The sequence below is a fragment of the Mustela putorius genome, unplaced genomic scaffold, assembly GCF_011764305.1.
Source record: "Mustela putorius furo isolate JIRA1106 unplaced genomic scaffold, ASM1176430v1.1 tig00000430_pilon_pilon_pilon, whole genome shotgun sequence".
Lineage (NCBI taxonomy): Eukaryota > Metazoa > Chordata > Mammalia > Carnivora > Mustelidae > Mustela > Mustela putorius.
The window spans coordinates 19789300-19811688 of NW_025421377.1; positions in this window are offsets into that span (position 1 = coordinate 19789300).

Here is a 22389-nt window from a genome sequence, read left to right on the forward strand (position 1 = left end):
CTATCTCTGCACCCAGTCACATGCATAACAGGATAGTGTGGTATTTACTGTGATGTTAACCCTTGACACCAATGTAATTTAGATAACGAGAATATGAAAAACAAAACCCTAAAGATTTGTAGAGCCCAAGAATCCTTCCCTTTTCTTCTTTTCAGGTCTGCACCTGCTGAGGAAATTTTTCCTTGCTCCCATCTCTCTACCCTAATCAATACCTCTAACCCAGTTAGTTCCAAACCTCATTGGAACTAACTAATTGGACAGATTAGTTCTCATTTGTCTCTTGATTATAATGAGAAGACACTTCTTTAAAAGGTTTATTATGACTCTTGCAGAGCTGAACAACCCTCCAAGTGACCTTCAAACCCTACACTACTCATAATGCTTAACCCATTATGCTGCAATTAATATTTACTTTGTGCAGCTTTCTGATAGTACAGAACTTAGAGAGAGGGGTTTTACCCAGTGATTAGCATGCTGCGGGCCTGAATGCATACTAACTGAGTGAAAGTGGCCGGTGTGTTCGAGACAGTAGAAGTTAAAAATAAATAAATAAATAATTGTTAGTTATAGAAGTTACTAATATCTAGCCCTACCCAAAGTAGAAAAGAACAGTTGCGTGGTTTTTGAGAAATGAGGCTTCTCACAATACAAAATCAAGGTATAACAAGAGTAACAGAGACTCGAATATAGATTTTATATTACTTGGTTTTCTGTGGTTGGTCATTTATATATTTCTATTTTTGAGTTAAATAAAATGTGTGTTAAAAGGATTTGATCATTCAAAAATGTAATCATTAAACATACACATTTAATAGAGAGATGATAATTTTTAACCCTGTTGCATAGTGTAAACTTTAATTATTATTTTTTAATAATAAGGATCTAGAGGCACCTGGGTGGCTCAGACATTAAGTATCTGTCTTTGGCTCAGGTCATGATCCCAGGGTCCTGGTATCAAGCCCCACATCAGGCTCCCAGCTCAGCGGGAAACCAGCTTCTTCCTCTCCCACTTCCCCTGCTTGTGTTCCCTCTCTCGCTGTGTCTCTCTCTGTCAAATAAATAAACTAAATCTTAAAATAATAATAATAATAAGGATCTGTGAGACTTACTTTATTGTTTACCAAAAATAATCTTTTATTCAAAAAGTCAGGATACAAATACAAGCTAACTTGAGCAGGTTTAACCTCAGGCCATCTCTCTTATCCTTCTCTTGTAGACAATTGGCCACAGGAACATTAAAAATGCTTCAGAATCATGTGATGTTGGTAAACTCCAAAGGCAAAAACACATTGAGACTTAGAAAATCTTATAAATGAGGATTCACTCGCTGGTCAAAAGAAAACAATAGGCAAAACGGCCACCTTAACTAACCTTTCATCCTTCTTCAGGAGCAATGAGTAGAGAACTTACAGAGTGATTGGGTCCTTGGTCTGAGCTTTGTACCCCCATGCTAGGAAAATAAAAACCCAGATTAGGACTTATTTTTATTTTTAATACTTATCTTGACTAGTAGAGTTTGGGTGCAATTACCATTATACCACTGTCATTCTCTAAAACACTGAAGATAAATGCGAGATGGGCATATCTGTGTGATGAAGTGTTCTCAAGGCAACAGTTACTTATTCCCTATGTGACTGTTAATAAGTGATCACACACTTATTTCTCTTGGGTCAAGTTTGAGGGTTTGTTTTATAAACAAGATTTCAGAATTAATTGTGAAAAGATAAGTAACTTTTTAAAAATAACTATTATTGTTAATAGACTATTTTTTAGAATAGCTTTGGGTTTACAAAGAAATTGAGCAGATAATATAGAAAGGTCTGATATAGCTCTTCTCCCCTGTACAGTTTTCCCTAGTTATTAACATCTTGGATTAGTGTGGTACATTTGTTAGAACTGATGAACCAATATTGATACACTAATATTAAATAAAATCCATAGTTTACATTAAGATTTCCTGTTTGTTCAGTAAAGTTCTGTGGGTGTTGACAAATGCATAATGTCATGGGCTCACCATTACCATATCATTTGGAATAGATTCAATCCCCTACAAACTCTTGGGCTCTACCAATCAGTTCTGCCTCGCTTCCCCTGAACTTCTGACAACCATTGATCTTTTTACTGTCTCTGTAATTTTGCCTTTTCCAGAATGTCACAAAGTTGTAATCTGTTATATAGCCTTTTCAGACTGGCTTCTTTGACTTAGCAATATACATTCAAGGTTCTTCCATGTCTTTTGGTGACTTGATAGCTAATTTCTTATTGTTGTTCATTATCATCCACTTGTCTGAATACCTCACAGTTTGTTTATCCCTTCACCTTGGCTGTTTCTAATTTTTGCAATTTTGATCAAAGTTGCTACTAGCATTAACGTGTAGGGGTTTATGTGGACAGAAGCTTTTACCTCACTTGGGTAAATACTTAGGAGTTCAACTGCTGGATTATGTGGTAAGACTATGCTTAGTTTTGTAAGGAAATGCCAAAATGGCTGTATTGTTTTGCATTCCCACCAGCAGTGAAGAGAAATTACTATTAATCCGCATCATCACCAGCATTAGTGTTCTCAGTTTAGGATATCTTGTGCTGTAGTTTCACAGATCTCAGTTTTCTCCAATGTCCTTGATCTATCTCCTCTTTTGTCTTCCTTTCTCCCCATTTATGAGACAGAAAGGCCAGGAAGGCTATGGGTAAGTATTTCTCTTCTTCCGGGTTACATACGTCTCTGGTAATGAATTTTTCCATAGTAAGTAAGACTTTTATGGTGGAGAGGATGTGAGGTTTATTTGTAAATTGTTATCTCCCACCCCCTCCTTCTGCCTGAAGCTCAAGGAGATTTTTCTCCATTCATTCTTCACCACCCTAAGCTGGTGAGACTCCCAGAAGTCAAACTCAGGAAAACATGGAGCGGATTTAAGATTGAGCCTCCTGGAGTTTTTAAGTCTTAAACTCTCCACACTTAGCCTCTAGCATTTCACCAGTTTACATTTAACTCTTCCTACCAGTTTAAGGTTCCACAGGTTTCTACTCTCAGTGACTCTCATTCTATGTATTTGGAGCTGCAGTCTTCCCTGTGACCCCGTTTCTCTGATAAGTCTAAGTATTCTTGATTTCTAGTTCCATTTTTGTCATTGTTGCAAGGGATTATTTAAAGTTCATTATGTGTCATAGCTGAAACCAGGGGCACCATTATTATGCTCTGATACATTGATGTAGCCTCACTTTTTAATATTCCATGAGCCTAAAAAAGTAAGTGACTACAATCTTCTCTCACTCAGGAAAAGTCCCTGGGAGTCTTATCACAAAAGAAAGACATAAACACTAACTTTTTAGTAGCATGTAATTGAGCATACGGGTACTTTGAAATGCCAGATAACTTAATGTTGGGAATTTTGAAATAATTTACAAAACTCAACATCTTCATGTAATCTTAGCAAAAGAAAATCTTAAATTCATATTTTGTCAATGTCAAATTTATTAGTTTATCTTTCATTGTCATTCCTATTAGATCCAGTTTTGTTATCTAGTTGTTAGAGTTAGTTTTTTTTTTTTTTTCTTTAAAAATTTTATTTATTGGGGCCCCTGGGTGGCTCCAGTGGGTTAAAGCCTCTGCTTTCAGCTCAGGTGACCCATGCACTGGGACCACTCTCTCCGAAATCATCACCACCCCAGGAAGCACTCCACTGTAGGAAAGAAGAGCTGAGGGCCATCTGAGTGTGTCGCATCAGCCTGCTTTCCTTAATGGGCTTGCAAGACACTGGGTCTCTCCTGCAGGCAGAAAGAAGGTGTATTGATCATTGTGTCCTCTGACGGGCTCCTGGTATGATCTCAATCAGGAATTTCCTTTGTATGTTATGTTTAGAAGGATAATGATAATAATAAAAACAAACAGAAGAATTTTTAAAAAAATGATCCCAGGGTCCTGGGATCGAGCCCCACATGGGGGGAGGGGGGGTCTCTGCTCAGTAGGGAGTCTGCTTCCCCCTCTCTCTCTCTGCCTGTCTCTCTGCCTACTTGTGATCTCTCTCTCTGTCAAATAAATAAATAAAATCTTGAAAAAATTATTCATTCATTTGAGAGAGAGACAGAGCATGAGCAGGGGGAGAGGCAGAGGGAGCGGGAGAAGCGACTACCCACTGGAGCCTGCCAATCCCAGGACCCCGAGATCACGATTTAAGCCAAAGTCAGATGCTTAAACAACTGAGCCACCCAGGTGCCCCTAATTTGATTCCAAATTAGACTTATCTAGTTATTCTAACAAATTTATACATTAAAAAATAATAAACTATGTGTAAAATAGGCTATAATTTGTATTCTTTTACTATGTGTACCATCACACAATTAGTGTATTATTGCTATATCTTTAAAAATGGCACTGATCATTTGGTAAAGACTTAAAAATCCTCACCACTTATTTTTTTGTGGGTCTATTTATTTTGTAGGGATTTCCTTATCTTGAATTCAAGCAAGGGAAGATTGTGAAATCACATTTTTCTTTTATTATTTTTTTTTCCTTTCCTCCTCAGTGAGTCTAATTCTCAAAGACAATACCAATACATAGGTTTAAGTTTTTTTCATTTTAACCCTTCTCAAACTCTCCATTCCAAATCCTTGACAAATTATAAAATATTTTGAAAAAATATTCATGGTATACTTATTTTGTAAGATTTTATTTATTTATTTGACAGAGAGAGACCCAGCAAGGGAGGGAACACAAGCAGGGGGAGTGGGAGAAGCAGGCTTCCCGCTGAGTGGGGAGCCTCATGGGGTGCTCAATCCCAGGACCCTGGGATCATGACATGAGCTGAAGGCAGACGCTTAACCACTGAGCCACCTAGGTGCCCCAGTATACTTATTTTGAAATAACTCAACCTTGTTATTGGTACCATGTTAACCTATAACTAGTTACTGGGCTCACTCTTTATTCATCCATCTGTGACAGCAACAATGATTGGAAGAGGAAAAAATAGAAATAAATCTACTATGTGCCTTGCAGTTTATGTCTAGTTACCTGTGATCATCACATTTATCATTTGGAGGTATGTCCTAGAACTGTATTCTGAGACTTTGTTAGCAGGTAGATACTGGAAGGATGATACTGTGATACTGGAATCCCGCTCTAAGAAGAAGTTTCAGAGTAAAGAGAGAGAGAGAAGACAGCATAATTGTAAACCCTTCCAATAAGGTATATTCTTCATCTTTAAAATGATTTAGATTTGAATTAGATATCTTGATAAAAACAAGCAGGAATAATGACACAGCAGATAGGCAGAAGGTGCTGGGACCATGGAGTGGAGAGAGCATGGTGTAACAGGTAATAAGTATGTGTGTGTCAGGAGTCAGGAGCTGCAGCGTGGAAGAATCCGTGGTATTCTAAAAGTCAGGCAGGACGTTGACAGCCTCCACACAGGTTGGGAAAGCGCTAAGCCTGTGACAGGTGTTGCCACAAGCCTGGAGCTCAGGAGTAGGACTAATTCCAAGAATGACAGAAAAAAGCGCAAGTCTAATTCCTATCTGAGAGGAGATAAGGTGCTCAGATGAAGATTCGGATATGTGAAAAAAATATGTGAGAAATCTGGGACACAAAGCAGCTTGGGGGTCTTAAGAAAAAGTCCCTTACTTGTTAAACTGATAAATCATAGCTAAATAACAATAATAATATCTAATGTTTCACAAGGGCTTATTGCTTCTCAGAATCTGCTAAGTACCATACATAGATTATCTCTTTTCATCCTCACAATAGCCTTACAAATTAGTACTATTATCCTCACTGTCAGATGCAAAAATGAAGCCCAATGAGTATGTTGCACAAATTTATAGCCACTAGGTGGCTGAGTTGGGTTTTGAACCTGAATCAATTAATCCAAGAACTCAATCGTAGACCCCTGTGCCAAAGGACTGTAGCAGTTAAGTACACTTAATCCCCCTGAACCATCCCTCCGCTTCTCACTTCCTCCTCATTCCCAGTGGGATTGGTCTCAGAGCATAGGAAGATGCCACGTGGAAACCAGAAAGATCTGACTGGGATTTAGGGTGTCCTTATAGAACTTCTCTCAGACTCCTGTTGTTGATCTTTGCAATGACACAGAAATCCTTTTTTTTTGGGGGGGGGTCAGAGGAGATTGTTTCTTAGACTTCTCCCAGTTGCTTAGTCTAGACCCATAATTCTCAACCCTGGTGGCAGGCACCTGGTGACATTTAAAATATTGAATTTCTGCATCATGTCTCTTACCTGGTTCCAATTCCCTATAGTTCTATCTCTGACGAAATCACCCAGTTAGACCTGAGTCAGTTTTGAAAGGGGCAAGACATAGCATCAGAATCATTCTCACCTACCTAAGTGCTTTTGCTTCCGTGTGGAGAGCCTTGGGTGTAATTCCCATGTTTGAATTGTATCCCAACCCCCACCCTTTGAAAGGGTGGACCCCACCCTTTCAAGAATCTTTCTTATATCCAACAAGACCAGGGGACTGGTACTCCAGGGGCAAGTCCTGAAGATCTGAAGCTACGGAAATAGCTTACACTCATGCAGTTCCACAACACCTGTGGGTTTCTGCTTTGATCTCCACTCTGTAGTCAGCCCACGTTCTATTACTTCAGCCACTTCTTAGGAAAGGATTCCATTTTGAATCGCAATCTATTCTCTACTTCCTCAATTTCTTGTAGATTATATAGTTTATATTCTTGAAAGGTCAGAGACAGGGAAGAAGGAAGAAAAATGGTGGTAGATTTGTAGTGTTTATAAGAAGGTATTTCCCTCCCTACCTGTTATAAGTTGAATTGTGTCTCCCCAAAACAGATATTAAAATTCTAACCCTAGGACTTCAGAATGTGACCTTAGGGTCATTACAGATGCAACTAGTCAAGATAATATCTTACTGTAGTGAAGGGCCGTTCCTAATCTAATATGATAATATCCTTCTAAGAAGACAATGGTAAAGATATGAGGTGAAGACAGAGGTAGAGACTGGAGTTGTGGGCTGCAAGCCAAGGAACACCAATGCTTGATAGATGCCACCAGAAGGAAGGAAGAAGCAAGGAAGGATTCTGTCCACAGTCTCAAAGGAAGCATGGTCTTGATGACATTTTTATTTTGGACTCTGAGCCTCCAGAACTGGGAGAGAATAAATTTCTCTGTTTTAATCCTTTCAGTTTATAGTAGTTGGCTATTGCAGCCCAAGGAAATTAACGTCCTGCCCTGGCTACTTGAAGGTAGAATATAGTTCTTTACTCTGATAATCTTTAAATTGACCATGTAACTTGCTTTGTTCAATTGAATATGAACAGACATGAAAATAAGCTATGTCTGAACAAAAGCTTGGAATGTCTTTGTGTGTTTTGGTTGTCAGTCTTGCTCTAATCATCTACCATAAGAACATAATGTCCCAGATAATATTTCTTCCTTCACTTTCAGTCCCCCAACGAGAAGACAGGTAAAATTCAGCAGAGGCCAGCTAAGCCATGATTGAGTGGCAGTCCTTAAACATCATGATCAAGAACTTAATTTTTCAGGATGCCTAGGTGGCTCGGTGGATTAAGCCTCTGTCTTCAGCTGAGGTCACGATCTCAGGGTCCTGGGATTGAGCTGTGCATCAGGCTCTCTGCTCAGCAGGGAGCGTGCTTCCCCCTCTCTCTCTGCCTGCCTCTCTGCCTACTTGTGATCTCTCTCTCTGTGAAATAAATAAATGAAATCTTTAAAAAAATAAATTAATTTTTCTCATTGTAAGTCACTGATGTTTTGTAATTGTCTTTTCTTTCCAAAAATGCCAACTAAAATAGGAGTCCTAAAAAATAAAATTAAATTTTTCCAAATGAACCTGATTAAATAAATAATGGTCACATCATCACAGGCCATGATGTATGTGCTGTAGATTAAGGGAAGAACACTGCATTTTAGCAAAATATTATAGAGGACAATAAAGTAATCTAAGATTTATGTGTTTTTGCACAGATTTAAGAAAGAAAACTTACTTCTATAGTACATCAAAAGTTTCTTTTATCTAAGAATTATAAGGTATATGTACTTATAAGTATGGAGCTATAAAACTCTGAAAGTTCAGAGTTGATATTTTAAGGATTGGGCAACAGCAAGTAATCTAATATTTAGAGTTAAGAATATGTGAATAAATATCAAGGTCAGATTAATATTAAAAAGCATTTACCCAGGCAGTGACAGAGAGAATGATCTTTCAGGATTGTTATATTGCAATGTCAAAAAGAAACCCCCAAAACAAAAACAAAATCTGGACTTAGTAAGAAGGGATTTTATTTGAAAGAATTATTGCAAGGTGCTAGGGAGCCTTAGTTGGGGGGGGGGGTCTATTACAGTAGGGAGAACATTCTGAATATGAGATTAGCAAGCATTGTAAGAGTAAAGCAAAATAAATATTGTATGATCTGACTTATATGTGAATTGAAAAGTCGAACTCGTAGGAAGCAGAGAGAATGGTGGTTACCAGAGGGCTGGAAGTTAGGGGACCATGGGGAGACATTGGTCAAAGGGTACAAACCTCCAGTCTATAGAATGAATAAATTCTGGGGATCTAACGTATAAAATGGTGACTATAATAACTAGCACTGTATTGTATATTTGAAGTTTGCTAAAAGAGTAGATCTCCAGTGTTCCCACCACACACGCACAAAAAGTGGTTGACTATATGAGGTGATACAAGTGTTCATTAGCTTGATTATGGTAATCATGTCACAGGGTACACTTAAATCATCATATTGCACACCTTAAATATACACTATTTGTGTTTGTAAGTTATGCCTCATTAAAGCTGAGAATGAGGGTGTGGGGAGTTACACAAAAGGGATTTTCTTTCATACAAAGTCAACAAGGCTAGAAAGACCCATGCAATGAGAGGGTGGCATTGAGGGAAGAGCCAATAAGAGAATGTTTATCCTGAGGCCAGTCTATCTATTCTCAGAATGGGCTGTTAAGGGAGGGGTTGTTAATTGATTCAAGCTGAAGGTAAGAGAAAGTTCAGACTCCTAGGGGATGGATGAAATGGTTTTGTTTTGTTTTGTTTTGTTTAACTTACTATTGCCAATTTATTTCAAAGGATATTTTAAAGGATACAAATGAACAGCCAGATGAAGAGGTATACAGGATGAGTTCTGGAAGGGCCTTGAGCACAGGAGCTTCTGTCCCCATGGATTTGAGGTGTGCCCCACCCCCCAGCAGGTGAATGTGTTTACAACCATGAACTCTATGACCATGTACTTTGAGATTTTTCTTCATCACTTAGCTGCGATCAATTATTAACTCAATTGCCTGTCCTACTCTCCCTTCTAGAGGATGGGGGGATGGGGCTGAAAGATCCAAGCTTCATGGGTTGGTCTTTCTGGTAAACAGCCCCCTATCCATGAGCCATCCAGGACCCAGCCAGAGTCTCGTCATTAGAAACAATGTGCTCCAGTCACCCGGGAAATTCCAATGGATTTAGTCAATGTATGTCGGATGCTTCCATCACTCAGGAAATGATAAAGGTTTTAAGAACCCTACGCCAGGAACCAGGAGCAGAAACCAATATATATTTTCTATTATTTCATAATGGAGGGAGGGAATCTTAACCAAAGTTTAGTTAACAAATATTTTGTTCCCATTGATCAATGGGACACCTTTTACATGGCAAAGAATAGGAAACCAGAATGTCTGTGTCTTGGCTTGTCTGTAAACAAAGGGCCATCCCTGAGTCTTAATCTGAGTCCTATGGGGAAGAAGTCCTCTTCTTATGGGGAAGAAAAGATTACCTCTTTTTTATGATGGAAAAAGAAGTGTTTATTGATAAATAGGTTACAATGAAAAAAACAGAGTGGCAGTTTTTTGGGGAATAAAAACTAGGGTAGGATTTCCGTGTCTCCACCCCAGTTTTAGCTTTCACCCACTGCCTTCCTACTGGCCAGTTTGGATGATGAGGCCTTGGTGGGCATGCCAGCCTCCTCGGGCCCTTGGGAGCCTCTATCTTCCTGGCCAGAGGTTCAGGTACTATCTTAGACCCACCACCCCTGGACGAGCAGGCCTTGGAGTTGGTGGGCCTGATGAGCAGACCGCAGTGCAAGCCCATGGCCAGGACCTGTTTCAGCAGGTGCTTGAACCAGAGGCTGTCCGTCATAGGGTACTTCTGCAGTGTATAAAGCTTGATAGCGGCCACAGAGGTGCCCCGGCGCTGCTCTTCCATCTGCAGTGACTCCAGGACCATGCACAGCCCAGGAGGGGTGGTGGTGAGGTCCTTGGATGGCGCTGCAACTTGGGCCTGGCTCTTCAGATCCAAACAGCCCAGACGACCCCACTGTGGAGGGCAAGGGGGCTGAGGACGCTGAGGATGTTGAGATGTCGCTGGAGGCAAAGCTCCCAGAAGCCATTGCATGGGTAGACACGGATGCAGACACTGATGGTCAGACCCCTCCCAAGGGGTTTCTTTGCAGTAAGCCCTTTTCTGGGACACAAAATGGTGAAGGAATTCCTTCAACCTCCCCTTTTTCCAGGGACGTGGTGTTCAGGTAAAGTTCAATATCATCAGCGATATCACAAAATTATAAATACACTGAGATAAGGAATGAAATGTTCAAGAGGTCACAGTGCCCTCCATGGTATACTGTCTAACACAGGATAGCAAATGAGAACAGACCTGATAATGAGGCTGCCTGTCCTGCTTGCTATGAACTGAGCTAGCCAGGTAATTACTTTAACTAGTATTTCTTAACACAAAAGATTACAACATTTACCTCCCCTACTAAGTGGAAAGGGGTAATTATTACTAAAAATTTCTGTAAACGGAAAAACATCACACATGTTATTTTAATATGTGTAGGATGAACATTGGCTGTAGAGATACAAGGGGACAAGAGGAGCCCCGTGTTCTCTCTTTGCTAGTTTGTTAGAACACATTGCTTCCCCTGCCTTCTGTTTGCCTCCACATCTTGCTCAAACCAAAGAAATTAAATTTAACTTGCCAGAAATAGTAATTTTGAAATCTCTGCTGTCCAGTACTTATCAAAAGCCTGGTTAGGATAAGCAATATTTATGGAGAGTTGTTGAAGGGAGTGGGTTCTATCTGTTCCTCTGGTAACATTTAAAATGTTATCTTTGGATTAAGCCAGGCCATCAAAGAGCTATGTACTTAAACTGAATTATTTTAGATTGAATGCTTTATGAGCTGCCTTATGAAAAATTGTCAAGTGTATGAGTTTGTGTCTTCCTATGTAAAATTATAAAATCTTCCAATTACACAAGTCTTCATTTGCATCCTTTTTTAGGCTTCATGGTTTTTGTTTTTGTATTTTTTTGTTTGTTTGTTTTGTTTTTTTATAAGTCTTACATGATTCCAGCAGTGTGGGTAGGCATATTTCATCTTGGTTATTATTATTGCTATGTGAACAGCTGGTTTAATTAATTGTCTCTTCTAGCAGGTGATTCCATGATTATTTGCAAGTTCTTGCACTGAGAGTTGAATTTGGAGCCAGCCTTTCATCTTAGAAGGTAGAACATTGGTGGTGGTTACAAGCCATCACCAGTGAGCACTCTCCTTGCCCTTCGATCTGCTTCCTCACTATCATATTTGGCTAATCTTAGTTCAAACAAACAAGTTGGCACCAAATGTCATAAGCATTTCCCCCTCGTTTATACTTCAACTTAAAAACACATGCATGGACACTGTATAAAAAACAACAAAAACATACAAACCAAAAACATTTTAATAGATGAAATCAAAACATTCTTTATACTTCCTAGAAATAGTCCCTTATTAATTAATTTTTATTCTTCTGTGACATATATTGTAGCAAAAGAAGGCATATGAATAAATAAATATGAAGTCTTTTATACTTTCAGTATTTAGGATCTTGTTAAAGTCTCACTATCCAAGAAGGTTTGAACAAGATTGTTGCAAGGTCAAAACAAAAAGAAAAGGTCATTGGTTAATTATATAAATATTAGCTCTATGAGGGTAAACACTGTATCTTTTCATTATTTGAATTTTTTTTTTAATCCATGTAGTACATTTCTATATAGAGAGAGGTAGAAGGAATACCTGGCTCGCTCCGTTGGTAAAGCAGGTGACTCTTGATCTCTGGGTTGTGAGTTCAAGCCCCATGTTGAGCATGGGGTCTACTGAAAGAAAGGAAGGAAGATAGGAAGAAAAAAAAAAGAAAGAAAGGAAGAAAGGAAAAAAAGAAAGAAAGAAAGAAAGAAAGGAAGGAAGAAAGAGAGAGGGAAAGAATTTATTGTTGAAAACTGTACCACCTGACCAACTCCAGATTTGTCTGAGGCTTTGGGCTAAGCTAGTTTTAAAGAAAAAAATTATTCATGAAACTTGTTAAAGACTATAAGGCAGGTGCAGCTGATTGCAGTGGGTACTGGGATTAGTGCAATGAGGGTTTGCAGTAGGGGAGAGAGCCCCCTTGCTATACAGCAAGGCAGGATGGAATTTATAAGGTGCATACTATGTGGGAAGGGGTCAATGGATGGAAATTTACTAAGACAGTAGAATGCCATTCTTTGCTAAACTAACCGAACAAGAATCTTCCTGAAAGTAGCCACAGTTACCAGGTGTTACCCTGGGTGATAGTCAGGGATGAGGAATTTGGTCAGATATTGAGGGTGATCAGATATTGCTACACTGATTTGGCAGGATTCCTGTCAAAACTGGACTCCACAAGCACTGAGATTAAGCTCAAGACCAGGTCTCAAGAGCAGGGCCTCCGAGGAGCCTGAGGAACGTGTGGTCCGGGAGAGCAGCTTTATCACTCTGACAGGATAGGATCATGGTACTCTCCAGTCACACAGAGCATCTCTGACGATTGACAAGTGAACATTAATTTGCTTTTGAATTTCGGGCTTGGAGTACAATAAAAACCAAAAATGATCAGAAAGTTTAAAGGCGGTCAATTCAATTAATTTTCTGTTTGGTTTTTGTTTTGTTTTGTTTTAAGCTCTGTTGAGAGCAAATGAATCTAAGGCTTATTTTTTGTGGCACTTCCAGTAATTATTTAAAAATTAATCCAAGGCACAATTTCTTAGCATCAACTAAGTACTAGACATCATGTTGGTCACTGGACACACATAGTTTGGTCAGCAGTAGATGTTACCTTTAAGAAGCTCACACTATAATAAAACACTATCAGAAAAGGTCATTTATCTTAACAGTAAAGTACAAAGGAAGTACAGAGAAAAAGAGTAAATGTCTTCACTCTTCTCATTCTTGATCAGTTACAGATAAAAGATTTTCATCAATAATGTCTAGTTTTTTAACCAAATTTGCTACATCTTGGTAGAGGAGAAGAGGGTTTTCATTATTTTTCTCATTTAAGGTTATTCCTTATGTTGAAAAGGAGATACAGGTTCAGAACAAAGTCACCTCTACTAAACACCACCTCAGCAAACCAAGGACTTGCTACCTAAGCTAATTGCATTTTCAACGCCCCACCTTCCCCGCCCAGCCAGGAATGCAAAATATTAACCAGTCAATCTGAAATTACCTTGTTCACACTAGTGAGGTTACCCATTCCAGAGGCCCTCCATTCTGCTTAGAAAGGCAACCTTTCAGGAAACAATGCACTTTTTGCAACTGGTGTCCTTTCTCTGCCCCCTTCCACTGTTGAAAGTCTTTCCTTTTCTACAGCCCAGTTTTCTATAGCTCATTGCTAGACGGGATGTTGCTGGATTCATGAATTGCTGAATCAAGTTAATTTCATCATCAAATTTAATCAATTAAATGTTTGCTTTTTAACACTCAGAACATTTTTTCCCCTTTATTTACTGTGTCCCTGCAGCCTTTTCCATTAACCTTAAAAGTGTGTTTATCCACAAGAAACTACTTCTTCCATAATCCTTATAGCGGGGACTGGTATTCTGTGCTGAACTTCAAATTAACCAGAAGAGACTCTGACATGTACTTCAATTCTAAGTCCTTGAGAAGGAGATAGACCCAGTGCTTTCCCTAGTCACTCCTATTAGTGGGGAAACCCTTTTTTAAAAAAGGAGAGCCCTAAAACCCAAACACCCCACCTTCCCCCTTCTCCACTATTGGAGATTCCCCACCTAAAACCCTTTTCCCCCACAGGTAAGGATATTGACCACAACCACCTGCCAGTCTGTCCTACTCCAATGGACTGTGCCTTGATTTATGAACACTCCAGGAGGACAAACCTTGCACAGGGTTCAGTTCCCTTAATCCTGTGGTTATTCCTGCATTCCTCATTGCCTCCCAGCCTGTTAGAAGAGGAGTGAATGTGGACGGAAAGTGAAGGAGAGCCTTTATAAAAAAGATGGTCTTTGAGCGGTTCAAAGGGCAGCTCAGATCTCTAAAAGGGCAAGAAGGAAAGGGAGAAATAGCATTCTAATGAGGGAGAAGAGCAGACCCAAGGCATTTGATGATTCAGTCCTTAAAAATAATGATGTGTGTCTATTGAAATCAATATTCTCCAATTATTCCTGAGTGACAAAAGCTGGGGAAAAAACAATTCATGGAATGTATCCTCCTTAATGTAAAATAAAATATTACATATTTCTTAGTATATGTATATGTGTCTTACTGTATGCATACATTACAAGCAAAAGTTTGCAAATTGATCTTCAAGGAGCTCCAAAAAAGTTGTGAAGTTGGGCGGTATCAAATAGCGACATGGCTTTATCTAATTGTTTGAATTCGTATTTTGTCATAGAACAGAATTGTGTGTGGGGGGGGGGTGTATTAGTGTATTCCTTGGGAAATTAGGAACAACTTGTAGAGAAGAAAGAATAAACATGTTCAGTAGAAAAAAAAAAAAGAGCATAGATGAAAAGATAATTGAATGGCAGGATGGAAAGAAAATATTTTTGTATTTCTGTGTGGTTAAGGGTTTCTGCTATTTCTCCCTCGGGTAGAATGCAAGAATAACCACAGGATTAAGGGAACTGAACCCTGTGCAATAACCCTCTAGGTTAACAAACGAGGCTTGAAAGTTAAAAGTTGGCTGAATAGAGAGTGAGAACTGAGATTCACTCTCCCTTGGATTTACTTACGTGTTACATTTCAAAGGTGAATAAAATCAGGAAACTTTCTTGGGTTTGCCAAATTGCAGGACTTGGCATTCCAAAGGATAAGTACCTTGAAACCCTCTTATTCATGTCCCAGTTATAGTTTGTTTAGATTGGGAGATTAAGCTTCCTTACATCTCTCAGCACCAGAGACGGATGACACGTATATAAACTCCCAAATGCATCCTTTTGGGGGGTTCCTCTCCTGTAATGCAAAAATTGCCTTTGCATTTACAGCCTGTCCCATTGCTTCTGGAGAAAGGCAGAGAGAAGGGGCAGAGGGGGACTGGTAGGATTGTCACCCTAATAGTACCTCTGATCTCTGCACCAAGAATTTCATGTTTACTTTCAGAGAGCACAAACAAACATAGGTATTAAACACTTACCACAGCACTAATATCTATTCCATTGAAGAGTAAAACTTCTATGGCAGGGTTGAAGGGTTGAACCAGTCTCCCAGCTGGTTTTTTAAATTCCATCATTTTCAGTACAGAGATTTAAGACAATATTTTCACTTGATTTATTTCACATGTATCTATTAAGGGCTTAGTAGGCACCAAAAAACAGACCAAAATCTAAACCTAAATCTAAATCTTTTGGGATGAGGTGGACAAAAGACAAACAGTAAACATTTAGAAAGTCAAATAGTGATTAGCTTTACTTTTTAAAGGAAGGCAGGATAGTAGGGTGAGGAGTTTATTTTAAATATGATGCCCAGGAAGACCCTTTCTAAGGAGGTGGAATTTGAACAGAGATCCAAATAAATTGAGTGAGTCCTAAAGGTATTTTGGGGAAGAGCATTTCAGAAAAGAGGTCAGAGCTAACGCAAATGAGCCAAGTCAAGGACATGGCCAGTCTGGTTGGGGAACAACAAGGTTAGTATGGATTCCGGAGGAAAAGGGACAAAAATGAAGACACGAGGTGAGAGGCAGAGTTTTGTAGCCCAGGGAGACTGCTTTGGCTATTCTGGGGGAATTTATCACAAGGATCTAAGCAGAGGACTAAGAAGAGATCCAAATTCTGTTTTAAAAGATTTACCCTCCCCACTGTGTGGGAAACAAAGACGAGCTTGGAGGTGAGGTGAGAGCAAAGCAAAAAGAGTAGTTGGAGCTTTTGCAACTATCCGGGCCATGGTCATTTACTTGGACAAAATTAAAGTGAGGCATTTGCTAAGAAGTGACCAAAGAGCTAATGGGATCTGGAAATGGGAAGTGAGTTGTCTGGACCATCAGGCAGTAAGTAGGCAGCCTGTAACCATGGCCTTGGGTTATGCCTTGGGAACTGCAGTTCCCTATTGGCAGCAACCCAGGCAGTGGCTGGCCCCCTCCCAGGATGCCACTCCTGGTGTTTTCTGCTTTGTAAGCTGTTCCCCAAAAAGCAGGACCTGACATCATAGGAAGGGAATGAAGCAATTATGATTCTAATCTTTCCCTATAGCTCAATCCAATTTCTGGTGTCCGAACATTATAAAACATTCACTACTACAAAGGTCGGGATTTCCGGATTATGGGTACACACTAATCACTGGATCCATGAGATATGACACTTATCTTCTTGCCAGGGTCAAAGTACCTAGCAATGCCAGTGAAACGGGAACACTGCAAGGTAGGAATGATTTGCAGTGGTGCTGCTGAAGCCATAATAACACAGACAATGCCTTTGATGTAAACATAGGCGAATGCAATTCAGAACTGTTGGGCAGAATCTGAAGTGTTTTATCATGAGAGAAACAAATGAGCTATGTCTATGGACATCAAGGAATTCCAAAGAGATTATAACCTGGTTTATCTCTTAATGACATTCAGGGCATTCCCTCACAAGCTTGGCCTTATAACATACGAACTCATGAAGCAGTTTTCTCACCATGACTAAAAATACTATCCTGCCTCCCACCCCCACACCCCGTTTAATAAGCTGTCAGAGAGAAATAAGATGTTATTTAGATGGAACATTTAGTTGAATATTTACCAGGTTATAGGAACCACCGCTATTTTAGTTCTTTTTTTTCTTCATTTTTTTTTCCTTTTAATTCTTCCTTTCTTTGTTTCTCACAAATCAAACACATTTCCTATACTTTTTTTTATTCCAAAAGTTGCAGCTTAAGATCTTGAAAAATCCTTAAGTTGATGCTAGATAATTCTCCCCCCCGCCCTTAGGAAAAAGTCTTGAAGCGCTATGTGGAAGTAGAATTTCAAATTGTTGCCATTAGCAAATAATGTTATTCCAAGATTTTCATGATAGTTACAATTTTTAAAACATTCTGATGTTGTATGTTAATATGAAAATAAATACATTTGGTTATGTTGCACAGAAATATGAGAGCTGAACAACAACAACAACAAAATGTGAAAGCTGAATTTTAAGTTTAGTAAAACCAGCTTACAAACCAACAATGAAATCCTGTTCTTTGTTCTCATAATTGTACCCCACCAGATAAAAGAACAACTTTATAAAAAACATATTTTTAACATTTTTAGAAAAAGTAAATATTGCTTTAGAAGTTAGCCATACAGGGGTGCCTGGGTGACTCAGTGGCTTGAGCGCCAAGCTCTTGGTTTCAGCTCAGGTCATGATCTCAGGGTCATGATCTCAGGGTCAGGAGAGCCAGCCAGGAAGCCCCACAGATCAATGCAGAATCTGCTGGGGATTCATTCTCTCTCCACCTCTAATTCCCCCTCTACTCCTTCCCCTACCAAAGTTCCCAAGCTCTTTCTCTCTCCCTCTTTTTCTCAAATAAATAAATAAAATCTTTAAAAAATAAAATAAAATGTAGCCATGTAAATAATTATTATTTAAAATATTCAAAGAACTTTCAAAACCTAAAATTAAAAAAATAAAAATAAAATGACCTGGTCCCCTCCCCCCCAAAAAAGTGGATAACAGATCTTAACAGACATCTCCACAAACAAAACATATAGATGGCAAATAAGCTTATGAAAAGATGTTCAGCATTACATGTCATTAGAAAATTATACATTACAATTGTGAGATATACTACTACACACCTATTAGAGTAACAAAAATCCAAAACAATGAAAATACCAAGTGCTGGCGAGGATGTGGAACATTAGGGACTCTTGTTCATTGCTGGTAAGAATAGTCATGTTGGCAGTTTTTTACAAGACTCTACATAATCTTACCATTTCAGCCAAAAATCACAATCCTAGGTACTTACCCAGTTGAGTTAAAAAAACGTGTCCATACAACAATGTGCACATGAATGTTTATAGCAACCTTAATAATAATCAGCAGAAGTTGGCAGCAGCCAAGATGTCCTTCAATAGGTGACCAGACAAAGCAACTGTGACCCCGCCATATCATTAAATATTATTCAGCAGTAAGAAGCAATGAGCCATCAATCCATGAAAAGACATGGAGGAACCTTAAATTCATATTGCTAATTGAAAGAAACCAGTCCAAAATCAATGCAGACTGTAGGATTCCAACCACCTGAGAATTCATTGGGACTTTAGGTACTTTCTGTGCAGTTTTTCTGGAAACTTAAGAAATTCTCTTTGAAAAGTCATTCATTTAACAAACGAAAAGTCTTAGCTTTGTAGAAATTCAACCACAAGTGATAAATTTTTGAGCATAACTCAAATTTATTACTAGTTACTATGGGTGATTTACATATGTTTTTGAAAGTCAATGTATTTTCCAGAGGCAGTAATAATAAATGTTAAATATCTTTGCTCTCAAAATAGAGATTAACATTTGTCAAATTTTGTCTTTTTTATTGGAAGGTTTTGTATATGCTGAAAGACATAAGTGAATTTTGAATTATCTGTAACATAGTTCTGTGAATGCTAAAGAATGTTTCTTAGGCATACTACCACAAGTGTTTCATGTAAAGTCATTTTAATGCAATATTAACTTAAGCAGAGATGTAGAATTGGATTTAAATTGTGCTTTATTTTAAGAAAATGGTTTAAAATATAACAAATCCAGTTATCAAATTCAGAGCCAATTCTATGTCTTGTTATTAGCATGACTTATTGGAAGGGGAACAATGTGATTTGTAGAGTTGATGTTATTTTAAGATGTTAAAAATCTAAGTTAAAAATATTTTTTCTCCTTCAATTTTTATTTTTCCATAAAATTTTCTTGCCACTATCTTAGTAAAGATGTGATGAACTGATTTCATTGAAGATATGTATCTCGTATGAGTTATAAATATACTACTGGGTGGAAATACATGTGTTTGTAAAAATTTTTTGTTTATTTACATTTCTAAGATGCACTATAACAAAATGGTACTAGATCACAAGAAGACTTGAATATATAAAATAAGTATCTCAATCATGTTATTGGTGGCAGAGAACTCAGAATATTTTTAAGGAAAAATTTGCATTCTATATAATAAAATACATAGAATAATTAAAAATAATTTTCCATATTTCAATAACAATGATGAAAATAGTTGATACTATTCTAGACATTAAAAAAAAGAGAAAGGTATGTGATATGGTTGGGGCTGTGAAGTGTGTCAACCTGGTGATTCACAGACCTGTACCCCTGGGGCTAATAATACATTATATGTTTATTAAAAAATTAAAAAATTTTAAAAAAAGAACTCAAGAAAAAACTGAGATACTAAAAATGTAACTTGTTTGAATCTTGATTTGAAAAATAAGCTAAAAAAATGACTTTTTAAAGGTTATCAGAAACATTCGAATAAGTGCTTGACATTAAATATCATTTATAAAAGATTGTTATTTTATTGGGTATAAATGGCATTGTGGTTGTCTTAGTCCATTTTGGCTGCTATAACGAACTTCCATAGATTAGGTGGCTTATAAACACCAGAAATTTAATTCTCACAGTTCTAGAGGTTGGGAATTCTGGCATCAAGGTGCTGGTAGATTTAGTGTTGGGAGAGAGTCCTCTTCCTGATCATAGATAGCTGTCTTCTTGCCTGACCTCATATGGCAAAAGGAGCAGGAAAGCTCTCTGGGCCCTCTCTTATAAAGCATTAATCCCATTCATGAGGGTTTTCCCCTCATGACCTAACCACTTCCCAAAGATCACCTCCAAATACCATCATTTTAAGAATTAAAATTTCAGCATATAAATTTTAGAGGTATATAAACAGTCTATAGCAGTGGTTGTACTTTTCTATAATACTTTTTAGAGATTCACACTACAGTGTTTAGGAGCAAAATGGTATGATATCTGAGATGTGCTTCAAAATACTCAAAGAAAAATTGGGGCACCCGGGTGGTTCAGTAAGGTGTCTGACTCTTGGTTTTTGGCTCAGGTCATGTTTTCAGGGTTGTGATCTCAGGATCCCGAGATTGAGCTCCACTGTAACCTGCTCTGTGCTCAGCAGGGAGACAGCTTGGATTCTTTCTCTTTGTCTCCCTCTGCCCCTCCCCCATGCTCTTTCTCTCTCTCTCAAATGAATGAATGAATGAATGAATGAATGAATGAATAAATAAATAAATAAATAAATAAATCTTTAAAAAAATATTACTCCAGGAAAAATCAAACTGAGGATGGGAGGTGAAGCAAGGTTTGAAAATGTTGATGGCTGATAGGTCGATGGAACTTGCTCTATCATTGCCCTGAGTATGATTTTAATTTTTCATTTTACATACTTATAGATATCTTTGGTGTTTAAAACTTTCCGTAATATGTTTCAGTCATTGTTTTAGCTTTGCTTTACTTCCAAGGCACTTTCCAAAAATCTTAGTTCCATTCAATTCCGTATGTTCTTAATTTTACACAAACCTTGTATTTTCCAGATTCTACACCTATGTTTGAGCTTATTTTAAACTTTTTTAAGATTTTACTTATTTATCTGACAGAGAGAGACAAATCACAAGATCACAAGTCAGAGAGAGAGGGGAAAGCTGGTTCCCGCCTGAGCAGAGAGACGGATGCGGAGCTGGATCCCAGGCCCTGAGATCATGACCTGAGCTGAAGGCAGAGGCTCACTGAGCCACCCAGGTGCCCCTGTGTTTAAGATTTTTATATATTCTAGAACACTCTCAGTCTTGTTTGTACTTGTGTTGGAATCTCAGGAGTTGACTGCACTGACAGTTATGTTAACAAAGATTATTAATTCAGAAGGTATAACTGAACTTTCTTAAACTTTTTTCCAAAACTCTGAAATCAGCTTGATATGTAAGCTTATCCTTCCCAGTCCTAAATATGTCTAGAAAATCATCTCAGAGGCTTGAATGGCGAGTAAAGATCACATCCTTTATATTCTGAACCACAATGGATTATCTGCAAGAACAGGAATGTCCTTGGGATATATTCGGCCCCAAATGAAAGAATTTGCAACCAGTGGGAGACTGTTTCTCAAGACTGATCCTGAGACTGTCTTTTGTACTCAATGTGAGGCACTTGTAATTTTTTTATTTCCAGGTATGAACGTATAAGAATAAAAATATCACGAGTTGTTTTGTTTAGGGGAGGCTGAGGAACAAAGCATAGAATCAGAATTTTTAAAAAGCATGGTCAAAGCATTAGAATAACATGAGATTTGAAATGGGAAGGAAGAAGGACATGAACATATTTATGATGGTTTGTGGTGTGGTCTGTAAGGGGGGGGGGATTCTCATGTTTTAAGGAGAGAAAAGGAACACAATATTTAGCTAGATAATAGTAAAGTTATTTGTTAAATGGTGAAACAACAAACTTCTAGATTATGATTTCTAGAGATTACCTGGAAAGAAAATCCTTTTAGAAATAAAATTCAGTGATTACTATTATAGCCTAATTCTTTTATTGTAGCTTCAGTTGACAGGGTGTGCATTATGTCCCAAAGTCATTGAATAGTGTATGTAAGCAGAATGAAAAAATCAGTCCTGTAAGCTTTTGTATGTCTTATGTCCAGAATGTTAAAATATTTAAACACTTGGAAAAGAAATGAACACTTTTTGAGACAGGAAGGCTGATTAAGAATATAGCTCTATGTATTCACTCTCCTTAAATAATATTGAAATCATAGAATAACTATGATAAGAACAGAATAACATTCCCCCAAATTCTGATAAGCACCAAATGACCAAAACAGGGACAACTATCAGGATGGAGTTCATAAAACAGGTGAGGTCATATTATCAGCAGAATTACAGTGCCCTGGAGCCAAGTCTTCAAAGATATTGAGTTATCTCAGCAGAACAGGACAACCTCAAGATCAGAGAGGGCAGAAGTTCACAGAAGGAGATGCCTGTCAAGGCAGCTTTTAACCTATGCATTTAAGCTATGCATTTTAACATTATGCATTTTAACCTATGCATTTAACCTGTGGGTAGCCAAATAGTTGTTCTAACGCTCTGCTTCTGATTGTGGAGATTTCCCCTGGACAAAAGCTGGGAGTGAAGCTATCTAAAATGGGTTTTTCCAACAGAAATTTCAAT